This window comes from Salmo trutta, unplaced genomic scaffold (assembly GCF_901001165.1).
Source record: "Salmo trutta unplaced genomic scaffold, fSalTru1.1, whole genome shotgun sequence".
Lineage (NCBI taxonomy): Eukaryota > Metazoa > Chordata > Actinopteri > Salmoniformes > Salmonidae > Salmo > Salmo trutta.
In genome coordinates, this window is record NW_021823002.1 from 45671 (window position 1) to 59231 (window position 13561).

A 13561-nucleotide genomic window follows, 5' to 3' on the forward strand; every position below is an offset into this window, starting at 1 on the left:
TTCTCTTTCTTACCCACATCTCACTTTCTCTAATTTCAGTTCAATTGTCTTTATTCGCATGACAACTTATAAATGCCACATGGGCTTACTAAAACTGCATTACCCTATCATAACTCACAATATAACTTTGTAATGATGCATTGTTCATATTTTGTGGTCATGGGTAACTTTTTGGAGTGCCCCTTTTCTTAAAGCTGTTTATTTTAAGCTATTATTTTTCCATTGTCACTATAATGAATAAATAAAGTTATATTCTATTCTATTCTAATTGTATTCTTTTTTATTCTATTCTAATACATTATATTGTTTTATATTTAAAACAAAGTAGGCTATTTTATAGTTCAAATTCGAAACTTGACACACATCATCCTAATGATAGTTCCCAAATCTAAGTAACCGTATTGTTACTCCAATAGATGAAAATTGGCTGAAATACATTACAGATTTAGGCCGTATATAAACATAAGGTCTATCGTTCCATGAAAACAAGATATGGCTTTAAGAAATAGGCAGTCACCCCTCCCTCTACAGAAAAAAACGACATCATTCGGTGGAGAAGCCAATGAAAAAGCCGGATCCATAACCGAGAAAAGTAGTATGTCTGTTCTTGTAAACTAGCCTGCCGTGTAGCCTACATTCGGCTGTGTGCGTGTCTAAATGTGAGCAAGTTCAGTAAAAAGTAACCTACCTAGTTTGCGCGCTGTTCCTACAATTATTTTTTGCAAAGCAGAGGAGAAAGTCGAAACTACTATCATGTATTAATTTGGGACCGGGGAAACCAGCTACCAGGACTGGCTACGTCGCTACCAAGCTAAATGAACGCACAAGAAGTCGGTTTTAGTTCAAATTCGTCCTAATCCAGCCTGTCACAAATAACGGATTTGGTCGCTATCATGTCAAGATTTTGACCTGCACAGAGTTTATCTTCAACCTGATATCGGGGCTGATTATTCGCTTCAACAGAAGTTGAGCGTGCCACCTTTGTGTATGGTGTGTGCGTTCATGTGTAAATGTGTGCGACTGATGTGCAAACTGCTGTACATTCGCAATGAATGCACTGTAGTTGTCGCATGGCTTCACACCAGTGTACATTTAGCAACAAAAATAGTTTGTTGAAACCATAGTCATAAAATTTCAGGATGTTGAAGACTCTAACCAAGAAGCTAAGAAGACACTCACTCAACGAGATACATCCCTTTCAGTTCAAGGTAAGCATAATAGGTTCACAGTATTGTCGAATTTACCCCTCCCTCCCTCTGCAGTAACATCGTCCCCATGTCGAATTTACTCCCCCCAGAGTAACATCCCTCCCCACATCCAAAAATATACATTGTAACAGTGTTAAGTGCTATTATAATAGTATCATCTAACTAAAATAAAGAACACAATAACCACCAGTTGTGGGTTGATAGCCAATTGATTGCAGCAACATTTTGACCCTTCTATATTAATTAGTATGCATTATGCAGAGTGTTTTTGCTAGGGCCTGTGGTTTTAGGTGAATGACCTGGTTACTTCGAAAGACTACTGCAACCGCACACACCTGAAACAGCATATCAGTTATGTGGGCTGTACAGTATTTTTGCTCCTACTTCAAATCGGGCATTTAACGTTCAAAGAAATTTGCTAGACACATACTATGCACACACAGGTGTGTGTGTGTGTGTACACAGTTGAAGTCGGAAGTTTACATACACTTTGTTTGGAGTCATTAAAACTTGTTTTTCAACCACTCCACAAAGGTCTTGTTAACAAACTATAGTTTTGGAAAGTCGGTTAGGACATCTACTTTGTGCATGACACAACTAATTTTTCCAACAATTGTTTACAAACATTATTTCACTTAATTCACTGTATCACAATTCCAGTGGGTCAGAAGTTTACATACACTAAGTTGACTGTGCCTTTAAACAGCTTGGAAAATTCCAGAAAATGATGTCATTGCTTTAGAAGCTTCTGATAGGCTAATTTACATTATTTGAGTCAATTGGAGGTGTACCTGTGGATGTATTTCAAGGCCTACCTTCAAACTCAGTGCTTCTTTGCTTGACATCATGGGAAAATCAAAACAAATCAGCAAAGACCTCAAAAGAAATTGCAGACCTCCACAAGTCTGGTTCATCCTTGGGAGCAATTTCCAAAAGCCTGACGGTACCACGTTCATCTATACAAACAATAGTACGCAACTATAAACACCATGGGACCACGCAGCTGTCATACCGCTCAGGAAGGAGACGCATTCTGTCTCCTAGAGATGAACGTTCATTGGTGTGAAAAGTGCAAATCAATCCCAGAACAACAGCAAAGGACCTTGTGAAGATGCTGGAGGAAACGGCTACAAAAATATCTATATCCACAGTAAAACGAGTCCTATATCAACATAACCTGAACGGCCGCTCAGCAAGGAAGAAGCCACTGCTCCAAAACGGCCATTAAAAAAAGCCAGACTACGGTTTGCAACTGCACATGGGGACAAAGATGATACTTTTTGGAGAAATGTCCTCTGGTCTGATGAAACAAAAATAGAACTGTTTGGCCATAATGACCATTGTTATGTTTGGAGGAGAAAGGGGGAGGCTTGCAAGCCAAAGAACACCATCCCAACCGTAAAGCACGGGGGTGGCAGCATCATGTTGTGGGGGTGCTTTGCTGCAGGAGGGACTGGTGCACTTCACAAAATAGATGGCTTCATGAGGAAGGAAAATGATGTGGATATATTGAAGCAACATCTCAAGACATCAGTCAGGAAGTTAAATCTTGGTCGCAAATGGGTCTTCCAAATGGACAATGACCCCAAGCATACTTCCAAAGTTGTGGCAAAACGGCATAAGGACAACAAAGTCAAGGTATTGGAGTGGCCATCACAAAGCCCTGACCTCAATCCTATAGAACATTTGTGGGCAGATCTGAAAAAGTGTGTGCGAGCAAGGAGGCCTACAAACCTGATTCAGTTACACCAGCTCTGTCAGGAGGAATAGGATAAAATTCACCCAACTTATTGTGGGAAGCTTGTGGAAGGCTCCCCAAAACATTTGACCCAAGTTAAACAATTTAAAGGCAATGCTACCAAATACTAATTGACTGTATGTAAACGTCTGACCCACTGGGAATGTGATGAAAGAAATAAAAGCTGAAATAAATCATTCTCTACTATTATTCTGACATTTCACATTCTTAAAATAAAGTGGTGATCCTAACTGACCTAAGAAAGGGACCTTTTACTAGGATTAAATGTCAGGAATTGTGAAAAACTGAGTTTTTAAATGTATTTGGCTAAGGTGTATGTAAACGTCTGACTTCGAATGTACACACACACACACACACACACTACCTCAACTGTTGCACACTGTCTCAACTGTTGCACACACAAATCCATACTCATCCAGGCTGGTTTGACCACCCATAACTGTTACACACAAAATAGCTTGCATATGTATAAACAATAACACACATTTGACATTTCAGTATAACATCAGTATTACACACACCATCGCCCTACTTCAATGTATTGCACATCTGGTTCTCCTCTGAAAGGGGAATCTGTCTTAGTAACGTGTGTGTGTATGCCCAGCAGTGTTTCCAACATAAACTGCCCAGAATGCTTTAACACACACACATGCACCTGGCCTGCTTAAACTACACGTATGATTTGCCCATCCAACAGCTGTTCAACTCTGCAGACAGTCTCCTCAGAGTCCAAGAGCTCTAGCAGTGTTTCCCTAGACTAGAGGTTATCTTAGGTGGAGCACTAAGGACTTTGCAGCAATATACAAAGCTGGTGTCACCACAGTCTTCAATAAAAACACTAACCGTTTGTTGGCAGGGGGCTGCATCATCACTTTTAATAAATGTAATGTAATGATGGTGATTGAAGTCACCCTCTTTTACACTTGCTTTTCTTCAACCTTCAGGGGCAACCAATTCAAAATTACACGGCAGTCATTTTTTGGACCATGTTAATTTCTTATGTGCTCAGTCCTAGTAGGATTTTAAGTCGAATACGTCTCTATGCTACCTGCAGCATGATCTATTTTATAGCGGGCACAGTTGTTGGTCTGAGTACGCTGAGCCAGAGGCTCGTAAATCAATCATTATTTGTGATTCATTGCGGCCAGCAGTAAAAACAAAAAATAAGGATGATTCTCGAGTCAGTAAAAAGTATTTCAAAAATAACGAATCGTTCGCGAACTGCACTTCACTACCACAGATTTCCCTGCTGTTGCTTTGGTCACGGTGATCTGCCGCTGCTGTGGTAGCTGTTCGGACATTCTTTTCACATGCTTTGCTGGTTCGAAGTAACCTGGTGTTCCAGCACAACGTTGCATGGAGTGCATTACAATTTGCCCCCACTTTCATGTAAAATATATTGAAATTTATAGCTGTGATTTTTGTTGGTAAATGAGATTCCTGTTCATTGTTCCATCTGTAATAAACTGATGGTTGATGACTGACATTAACACGCTGACGGGGGAAGAAAGTTTGTGTGGTTTGATTGGGAAGTTTGAGGTAAGTGGTCGAAATTGCGAAACCTCATTTGTTTGGACCCATTTAATGCAGTAAAGTGCAGTGATTGGTCAAAATTGTGAGCTCTCGCATAATATGCATGGATTGGTTGATTTTTGCATTGAACTATGTATGCTATCGTGGAATCCTGGAGAGACTGTTTAATGTAGGGTGTAGAGGGACTTTATATTGTGAAAGGATCACTCGCATCAACCTCCACCATTGTATAGCAACCAGGTTTCAGATCAATTCAGAATTGAATTGAGATTCCTGAATTTGAATTTGAGGCAATTTGAATTGAAGTAGTTAACAGGATACAGACTTGCAATTTGAATGAAAGGAAATATAATTTAATTCAGTGAAATTGATTGAAAATAAATGCCTCTTGTGTTCTATGTTAGATGTTGTACATAAAACAACAAACATGTTATAAACATGCATATAAAATATTGTTGAAACAATGGATTTTCAGGACAAACACTTAAATTATCAAGGAAAACAAAACATGTATGCAAATATACAATTTTCAGAATGTATTAATTTAACCCTCAAGTTGACCCTGACTATTAAAACCTTCCCCAACCAGAAACTGTGGATTGATAGCAGCATTCGCGCAAAATTGAAAGTGCGAACCACTGCTTTTAATCATGGCAAGGTGTCCGGAAACATGACTGAATACAAACAGTGTAGCTATTCCCTCCGCAAAGCAATCAAACAAGCTAAGCGTCAGTATAGAGACAAAGTAGAGTCGCAACTCAACGGCTCAGACACGAGGTATGTGGCAGGGTCTACACTCAATCACAGATTACAAAAAGAAAACCAAACCCGTCGTGGACACCGATGTCTTGCTCCCAGACAAACTAAACAACTTCTTTGCTCGCTTTGAGGACATTACAGTGCCACTGACACGGCCCGCTACCAAAACCTGCGGGCTCTCCTTCACCGCAGCCAACGTGAGTAAAAGGTTTAAACGTGTTAACCCTCACAAGGCAGACGGCATCCCTAGCCGTATCCTCAGAGTATGCGCAGACCAGCTGGCTGGTGTGTTTACGGGCATATTCAATCAATCCCTATTCTAATCTGCTGTTCCCACATGCTTCAAGAGGGCCACCATTGTTCCTGTTCTCAAGAAAGCTAAGGTAACTGAGCTAAACGACTATCGCCCGTAGCACTCACTTCCGTCATCATGAAATGCTTTGAGAGACTAGTCAAGGATCATATCACCTCCACCCTACCTGACACCCTAGACCCACACCAATTTGCTTACCGCCCCAATAGGTCCACAGATGACGCAATCACACTGCCCTAACCCATCTGGACAAGAGGAATACCTATGTAAGAATGCTGTTCATCGACTACAGCTCAGCATTTAACACCATAGTACCCTCCAAACTCGTCGTTAAGCTCGAGACCCTGGGTCTCGACCCTACCCTGTGCAACTGGATCCTGGACTTTCTGACGTGCCGCCCCCAGGTGGTGAAGGTAGGAAACAACATCTCCACCCCGCTGATCCTCAACATTGGGGCCCAATAAAGGTGCGTTCTCAGCCCTCTCCTGTACTCCCTGTTCACCCATGACTGGGTGGCCATGCACACCTCCAACTCAATCATCAAGTTTGCAGACACTACAGTGGTAGGCTTGATTACCAACAACGACGAGACGGCCTACAGGGAGGAGGTGAGGGCCCGGAAAATAACCTCACACTCAACGTCAACAAAACAAAGGAGATGATTGTGGACTTCAGGAAACAGCAGAGGGAGCACCCCCCTATCCACATCGATGGGACAGTAGTGGAGAAGGTGGAGAGTTTTTTAAGTTCCTCGGCGTACACATCACTGACAACCTGAAATGGTCCACCCACACAGACAGTGTGGTGAAGGCACAACAGCGCCTCTTCAACCTCAGGAGGCTGAAGAAATTTGTCTTGTCACCAAAAACACTCACACATTTTTACAGATGCACAATCAAGAGCATCCTGTCGGGCTGTATCACCACCTGGTACGGCAACTGCTCCGCCCACAACCGTAAGGCTCACCAGAGGGTAGTGAGTTCTGCACAACGCATCACCGGGTGCAAACTACCTGCCCTCCAGGACACCTACACCACCTGACGTTACAGGACGGCCAAAATGATCAAGGACAACAACCACCCGAGCCACTGCCTGTTCACCCCGCTATCATCCAGAAGGCGAGGTCAGTACAGGTGCATCAAAGCGGGGACCGGGAGACTGAAGAAAAGCTTCTATCTCAAGGCCATCAGACTGTTTACATCTAGACGTTCCGCTAGCGGAACACCTGCTCCAATATCCAATGATGGGCGTGGCGCGAAATACAAAGTCCTCAAATCCGAAAACTTCGATTTTTCAAACATATGACTATTTTACACCATTTTAAAGACAAGACTCTCCTTTATCTAACCACACTGTCCGATTTCAAAAAAGGCTTTACAACGAAAGCAAAACATTAGATTATGTCAGGAGAGTACCCAGCCAGAAATAATCAGACACCCATTTTTCAAGCTAGCATATAATGTCACATAAACCCAAACCACAGCTAAATGCAGCACTAACCTTTGATCTTCATCAGATGACACTCCTAGGACATTATGTTATACAACACATGCATGTTTTGTTCAATCAAGTTCATATTTATATCAAAAACCAGCTTTTTACATTAGCATGTGACGTTCAGAACTAGCATATCCACCGCAAACCTCCGGTGAATTTACTAAATTACTCACGATAAACGTTCACAAAAAACATAATTATTTTAAGAATTATAGATACAGAACTCCTTTATGCAATCGCGGTGTCCGATTTTAAAATAGCTTTTCGGTGAAAGCACATTTTGCAATATTCTGAGTAGATAGCTCGCCATCATGGGCTAGCTATTTTGACACCCACCAAGTTTGGCCCTCACCAAACTCAGATTTACTATAAGAAGATTTGGATTACCTTTGCTGTTCTTCGTCAGAATGCACTCCCAGGACTTCTACTTCAACAACAAATGTTGGTTTGGTTCCAAATAATCCATAGTTATATCCAAATAGCGGCGTTTTGTTGTGCGTTCAAGACACTATTCGAAGGGTGACGCGCATTTCGTGACAAAAGATTTCTAAATATTCCATTACCGTACTTCGAAGCATGTCAAACGCTGTTTAAAATAAATTTTTATGCGATTTTTCTCGTAAAAAAGCGATAATATTCCGACCGGGAAACCCTGTTTTCGTTCAAAGACGAAAAAATATAAACATGGTGTCGGCTCGTGCACGCGTGCACCAGTCTCATTGTTCTCTGATCGACCACTATCCAAATGCGCTACTGTTTTTCAGCCATGGCCTGCAAAGTCATCATTCCCCGTTCTGCCGCCTTCTGAGAGCCTATGGGAGCCGTAGGAAGTGTCACGTTACATCAGAGATCCTCAGTTTTCAATAAAGAGAGTGTAGAAGGCCAAGAAATGGTCAGAGAGGGCACTTCCTGTAAGGAATCTTCTCAGGTTTTGGCCTGCCAAATGAGTTCTGTTATACTCACAGACACCATTCAAACAGTTTTAGAAACTTTGGAGTGTTTTCTATCCAAAGCTAATAATTATATGCATATTCTAGTTTCTGGGCAGGAGTAAAGTCAGATTAAATCGGGTACGTTTTTTATCCGGCCGTGAAAATACTGCCCCCTATCCATAACAAGTTAAACAGCCATCACTAACATTGAGTGGCTGCTGCCAACATACTGACTCAAATCTCTAGCAACTTTAATTATTAAAAATTGGATGTAATAAATGTATCACTAGTCACTTTAAACAATGCCACTTTATATAATGTTTACATACCCTACATTACTCATCTTATTTGTATATACTGTACTCTATACCATCTACTATATCTTGCCTATGCTGTTCAGCCATCGCTCATCCATATATTTATATGTACATATTCTTATTCATTCTTTTACACTTGTGTCTATAAGGTAGTTGTTGTGAAATTGTTAGATATTATTGTACAGTCGGAACTAAAAGCACACGCATTTCGCTACACTCGCATTAACATCTGCTAACCATGTGTATGTGACCAATAAAATGTGATTTTATTTGAGGCCTTCAAAAATACGCCAAACAAATGAAATAGTTGCTGGAAATGTAATTTGCTATTCTAAATGAGGTTAAAGAGGATATGAACATTGTTTCCAGAGAAGTGGTATATTATTTGGTATCTGGAAATGTGACCAGTCAGATTCAGTAAAACTCATGTTCTATTACTGAGTGGAATTTATTTTAATTGCATTGAATTAAACTCTACTTCTTGCCACTAATTCAAATTCTACATCCTTTGGGGTGTGGTCAATTGAATTTAAGCTCATTCTGAATTGAGCCCAAACCCTGGTAGCAACCAGCTCCTACTACATGGTTGAATGGCAGCCATTCTGTGCCACCATTGCACATTTTGAATGGTCTGGAGGAGCCCCCCCCCCCCTGAAATATCACATTACACAAGTATTCAGACCCTTTACTCAGTACTTTGTTGAATCACCTTTTCACAGCGTATGACGCTACAATTCTTCTCTGCAGATCCTCTCAAGCTCTGTCAGGTTGGATGGGGAGCGTTGCTGCCGAGCTGTTTTCAGGTCTCTCCAGAGCCCAGATTCAAGTCCGGGCTCTGGCTGGGCCACTCAAGGACATTCAGATACTTGTCCTGAAGCCACTCCTATGTTGTTTTGGCTGTGTGCTTAGGGTTGTTGTCCTGTTGGAAGGTGAACCTTTGCCTCAGTCTGAGGTCTTGAGTGCTCTGGAGCAGGTTTTCATCAAGGCTCTCTGTACTTTGCTCAGTTCATCTTTCCCTCGATCCTGACTAGTCTCTGTGTCCCTGCTGCTGAAAAACATCCACACAGCATGATGCTGCCACCACCATGCTTCACCGTAGGGATGGTGCAAGGTTTCCTCCAGACGTGACAGGTGGCATTCAGACCAAAGCGTTCAGTCTTGGTTTCATCAGACCAGAGAATCTTGTTTCTCATGGTCAGAGTCCTTTAGGTGCCTTTTGGCAATGTAAGCCACTTCTGAGCAATGTAAGCCACTTCTCAGTAAAAGGCACTTCTGGCCACTACCATAAAGGCCTGGTTGGTGGAGTACTACCGAGATGGTTGTCCTTCTGGAAGGTTCTCCCTTCTTTACAGAGGAACTCTGGAGCTCTGTCAGTGACCATCAGGTTCTGGTCACCTCCCTGACCAAGACCCTAATCCTGCCATTGCTCAGTTTGGCCAGCTCTAGGGAGAGTCTTGGTGGTTCCAAACCTATTCCATTTAAGAATGATGGAGGCCACTGTGTTATTGGGGACCTTCAATGCTGCAGAAATGTTTTGGTATCCATCCCCAGATATGTGCCTCGACACAATCCTGCCACGGAGCTCTACAGACAATTCCTTTGACCTCATGGCTTGGTTTTAGCTCTTACATGCACTGTCAACTGTGGGACTTGATGTAGACAGGTGTGTGTGTGTGCTTTTCCAAATCATGTCCAATAAATTTAATTCACCCAGGTGGACTCCAATCAAGTTGCAGAAACATCTCAAGGATGATCAATGCAAACAGAATGCACCTGAGCTCAATTTTGAGTCTCATAGCAAAGGCTCTGAGTAGTTGGGTAAATAAGGTTTTTCTGTTTTTTTATTTTTAACATCTTTGCAAAAATGTCTAAACCTGTTTTGGCTTTGCCATTTATTGGGTATTGTGTGTAGATTTTGTTTTGTTTAGGATCTCTTTTAGTCCTCATTTGGACTAATCTTCCACGTGTCCTTAAACGTTAAAATACAACGTATAATACATTTTACATTTTCAGATATACCACACTGTTACAAACAAACATAATACACTGACATATTGACCAGATAAATACTATCTAAAAATAGATTTTTCATCCACCATAGTCTAACACAACTTTCCTATGTCTTATATTTGAATGGTGTTAACGTCTTGTTTGAATTTATTTCTAGAAATGTTTCTGGTTTGCTCAGATAAATTATTAAATTTCTTTATTGCTCTAAATCAATGTTCTTTTGCCTATTTCTCCTTTCTGGATAACACATAGATGGTGGACAATCTATTCCTAGTATTTACTGAATGTCTGTCTCTTACCAACTGAGTACTGTTTTGAATAGAGTTTGGCTGTTTTTAAATAGTGTATATTATAAAATAAGCACGTTTTTTTTTCAATTATCTTGTCGATTGATTGACCAACCAAGAGCATTGAGCATGACTACAACAGAAGAACCATATCTCCACCTTAAAACAATCCTTGCTGCTTTGTTCTGTCCAATCTGTATTCTCCTACTTTTCACTTGCTGTTGCATTTCCCCAGACCAGAGATCAGTTAGATCACTTGACTCCCAATTAATGCTTGGATTATTTGCTTAAGCATCTTTCCCAGTAAATATTTAGCTATCCTTCTGATCATGCATGCAGTTTTAATATTTTTTTAACCTAGATGAGTTATTTGAGACTACCATGATCAGCAGTTGTCTAGCTGCACTCCTAGTAGTTTAGTTTCGCCCACTTTTTGCCAATTTGTACCCCCCCCCCCATACATACTTGTATCCCATGCTGTGTTGGCCTTTTCCTGGTGGAACAGACCAACAACTTTGGTTTTCTTGGTGTTTAAAACAAGTTTGTTCCTGCAAACACACTTCCTGATATTTTCCAAATCTACTTGTAGAGCTTGCTGTACCTGTTGAACAGATTGTCTTGCTGTATAAATTGTAGTACCATCTGCAAATATAGTAGCTGGAGTTTCAGATATAGGTGGACTGTTTCCTGTCAGTTAGATATGACTGTACCCAATTCAATGCTACCTCCTTAAAACCATAATACTATAATTTTGTCAATTATTTAATGATCCACTAAATCAAATGCTGCACTAAAATCAAAAAACAGTACACCCACAAACCTGCAATTATCCATAGCATTGAGCCACTGGTCAGTCATTGTCAACCAATGCAGTGGTAGTGGAATGTTTCTTTTGGGGATAAGCATGCTGATTGGCTGTAATCAGATCATTCTTTTCCATGTACTCCCATATTTGTCTACTCACAATACCCTACCATATCTTACTGAGTGAAGGTCGACTGTCAGGAGTAATGGGTTCTTTGCTGTCTTTTGGGTTAGGACACAGTTTAGCATGCTTCCATATATTTGCAAATGTCCCCTTTTCCAGTGACCAATTAAATATGTATTTCAGTGGAGCTGCAACCTGGGGAGCAGCATAGAAAGTAAAATAATTGTTCATAAGATCATAACCTGTAGATTTACCATCAGGTAATGACTTCAATAGGTTTAACACCTCAACTGACATTTATTTTTAGACTAAAATATATATATATATATTTTTTTTTTGCTCATATGATCATCGATGCATTGGACAATGGCATGTTTAGAAGAATGGGTGTTTACATTATCGATTCAGTAAATACATTATCTTTGCTAATCATTTTGCAGATTTATTTTTACAATGTCAGCTGGTTTTGTTATAGTTCTCCCACCAACCTCCACACTTGATGGGCATGATGTAATAGATGTACTAAGTAAGCCCTTAACTGTATTCCATACCTTTTAAAAAAACATTTTTTTACAATCAATAAAAGCATTTTTGTAAAATGTATTTTTCTTACAATTCAATTTAACTGCATAATTACGTAGTGTTATATAATTCTGTTAATCAATTTCTGTTTTAGATTTGGCTGCTAAAACCTTTGCCATATTTCTTTGAGAAAATGCCTCACCCAGTTCATCAATCCATGGAGATGGACGAGCCCCAACTGTACTCTTTCTTACTGGGGCATGGTGCTCCACTACCTCAGTGAGTAAATCAATAAAACATTCTATAGCGTGATTTAAATCATCTAGATAAATCAGCTCCCAGGGTACAGCATCAAATCATTTTGAAATAGCTCATGATTTAAATTCCGAAATTTCTCTTGACCACAATCCTTGGGGGTTTCTTTGGAACCTTGGTGTTCATGGTTATGGTCACAATATTATGGTCTGTCCAGCCCCTGGCTTTGATCTGTCTTTTAAGCATTGCAATGGTATATTAGAGAAGATCAGATCAATGCATGTGTCTGAACGGTGACCCAACTTAGTTGATGATCTAGTAGTATCATTAACCATATGCCGAGAACTGTGGTTTGAAACAAATCTCATCAATTTCGTTATTTGAATTATGATCATTCCAATTTATATTAAAATCACCCAAGAAAAATACATCTCTTTTACAATCTGTGGCCTGGTCAAACCCAGTGCATAAGTCATCCAGATAGGACACTTTAGAGCTAGGAGGTCTATACACACATCCCACCAATATGGGTGCCTAGTGAGGCAGATGTACCTGAGCCCATAGTGCCTCTATTTGACACACATTAAGGTTATCCCTCTTAAAAGGTACATGATTCTGAATGTGCAGTGCTGCACCCCCACTATTCCTGTCCCTTCTAAGTAGACTATATCATAAATCTTCATTTGCCAATCATTTACAGATGCATCTAAATGCGTTTCGGTCAAAGCTAAAATATGAATATTATTTAAGTTGACCAAGTTTAAAAACCTCATGTATTTTGTTAGGAAGGCTACATACATTAACCTGAGCTATATGCAGCCCTTTCCTTGTCAAGTGGAGATCAATAGTGCATGTATTCATTATAGTTGTCATGATACACAGAGATTTCAACATTGAATTAAAATAGCCAGGGAGTTACTCTAGAGTCCTGATACAGTTGCCCGTTGATGTAAAGTTTATCCATCACCATGGAGACTCGTTGATTCAGGAAACGCTTTTCCATCATGATGGGATAGTTTTTTTTTCTCCTTTCATTGATCTCCGTGGGGAAGTGATCATTAATTCCAAAATTTGTGTTTCTGAGTTCTCTGCCACTGCTCTTTGCTATTTTCCTTTTGCTTAAAAATGTAAAAACATGCAATAATAGCCTGTGGCCTATTCCCAGAGGCCTTACCTATTCTATGGACTCTAGAGAAAGTGACATTACACGCATCATATGTGGGCAGTTTCAGTTGAGTTGA

The 13561-nt window shown here is 40.3% G+C and overlaps 1 long non-coding RNA gene across 1 annotated transcript; it reads left to right on the forward strand.

Annotated features, from left to right (window-relative positions):
• Positions 1-531: 531 nt before the first annotated feature.
• LOC115188030 (uncharacterized) lies at positions 532-12746 on the forward strand. Its single transcript, XR_003876181.1, has 2 exons — positions 532-1208; positions 12220-12746. It is a non-coding gene; the product is annotated as an uncharacterized LOC115188030 (long non-coding RNA).
• Positions 12747-13561: the final 815 nt, after the last annotated feature.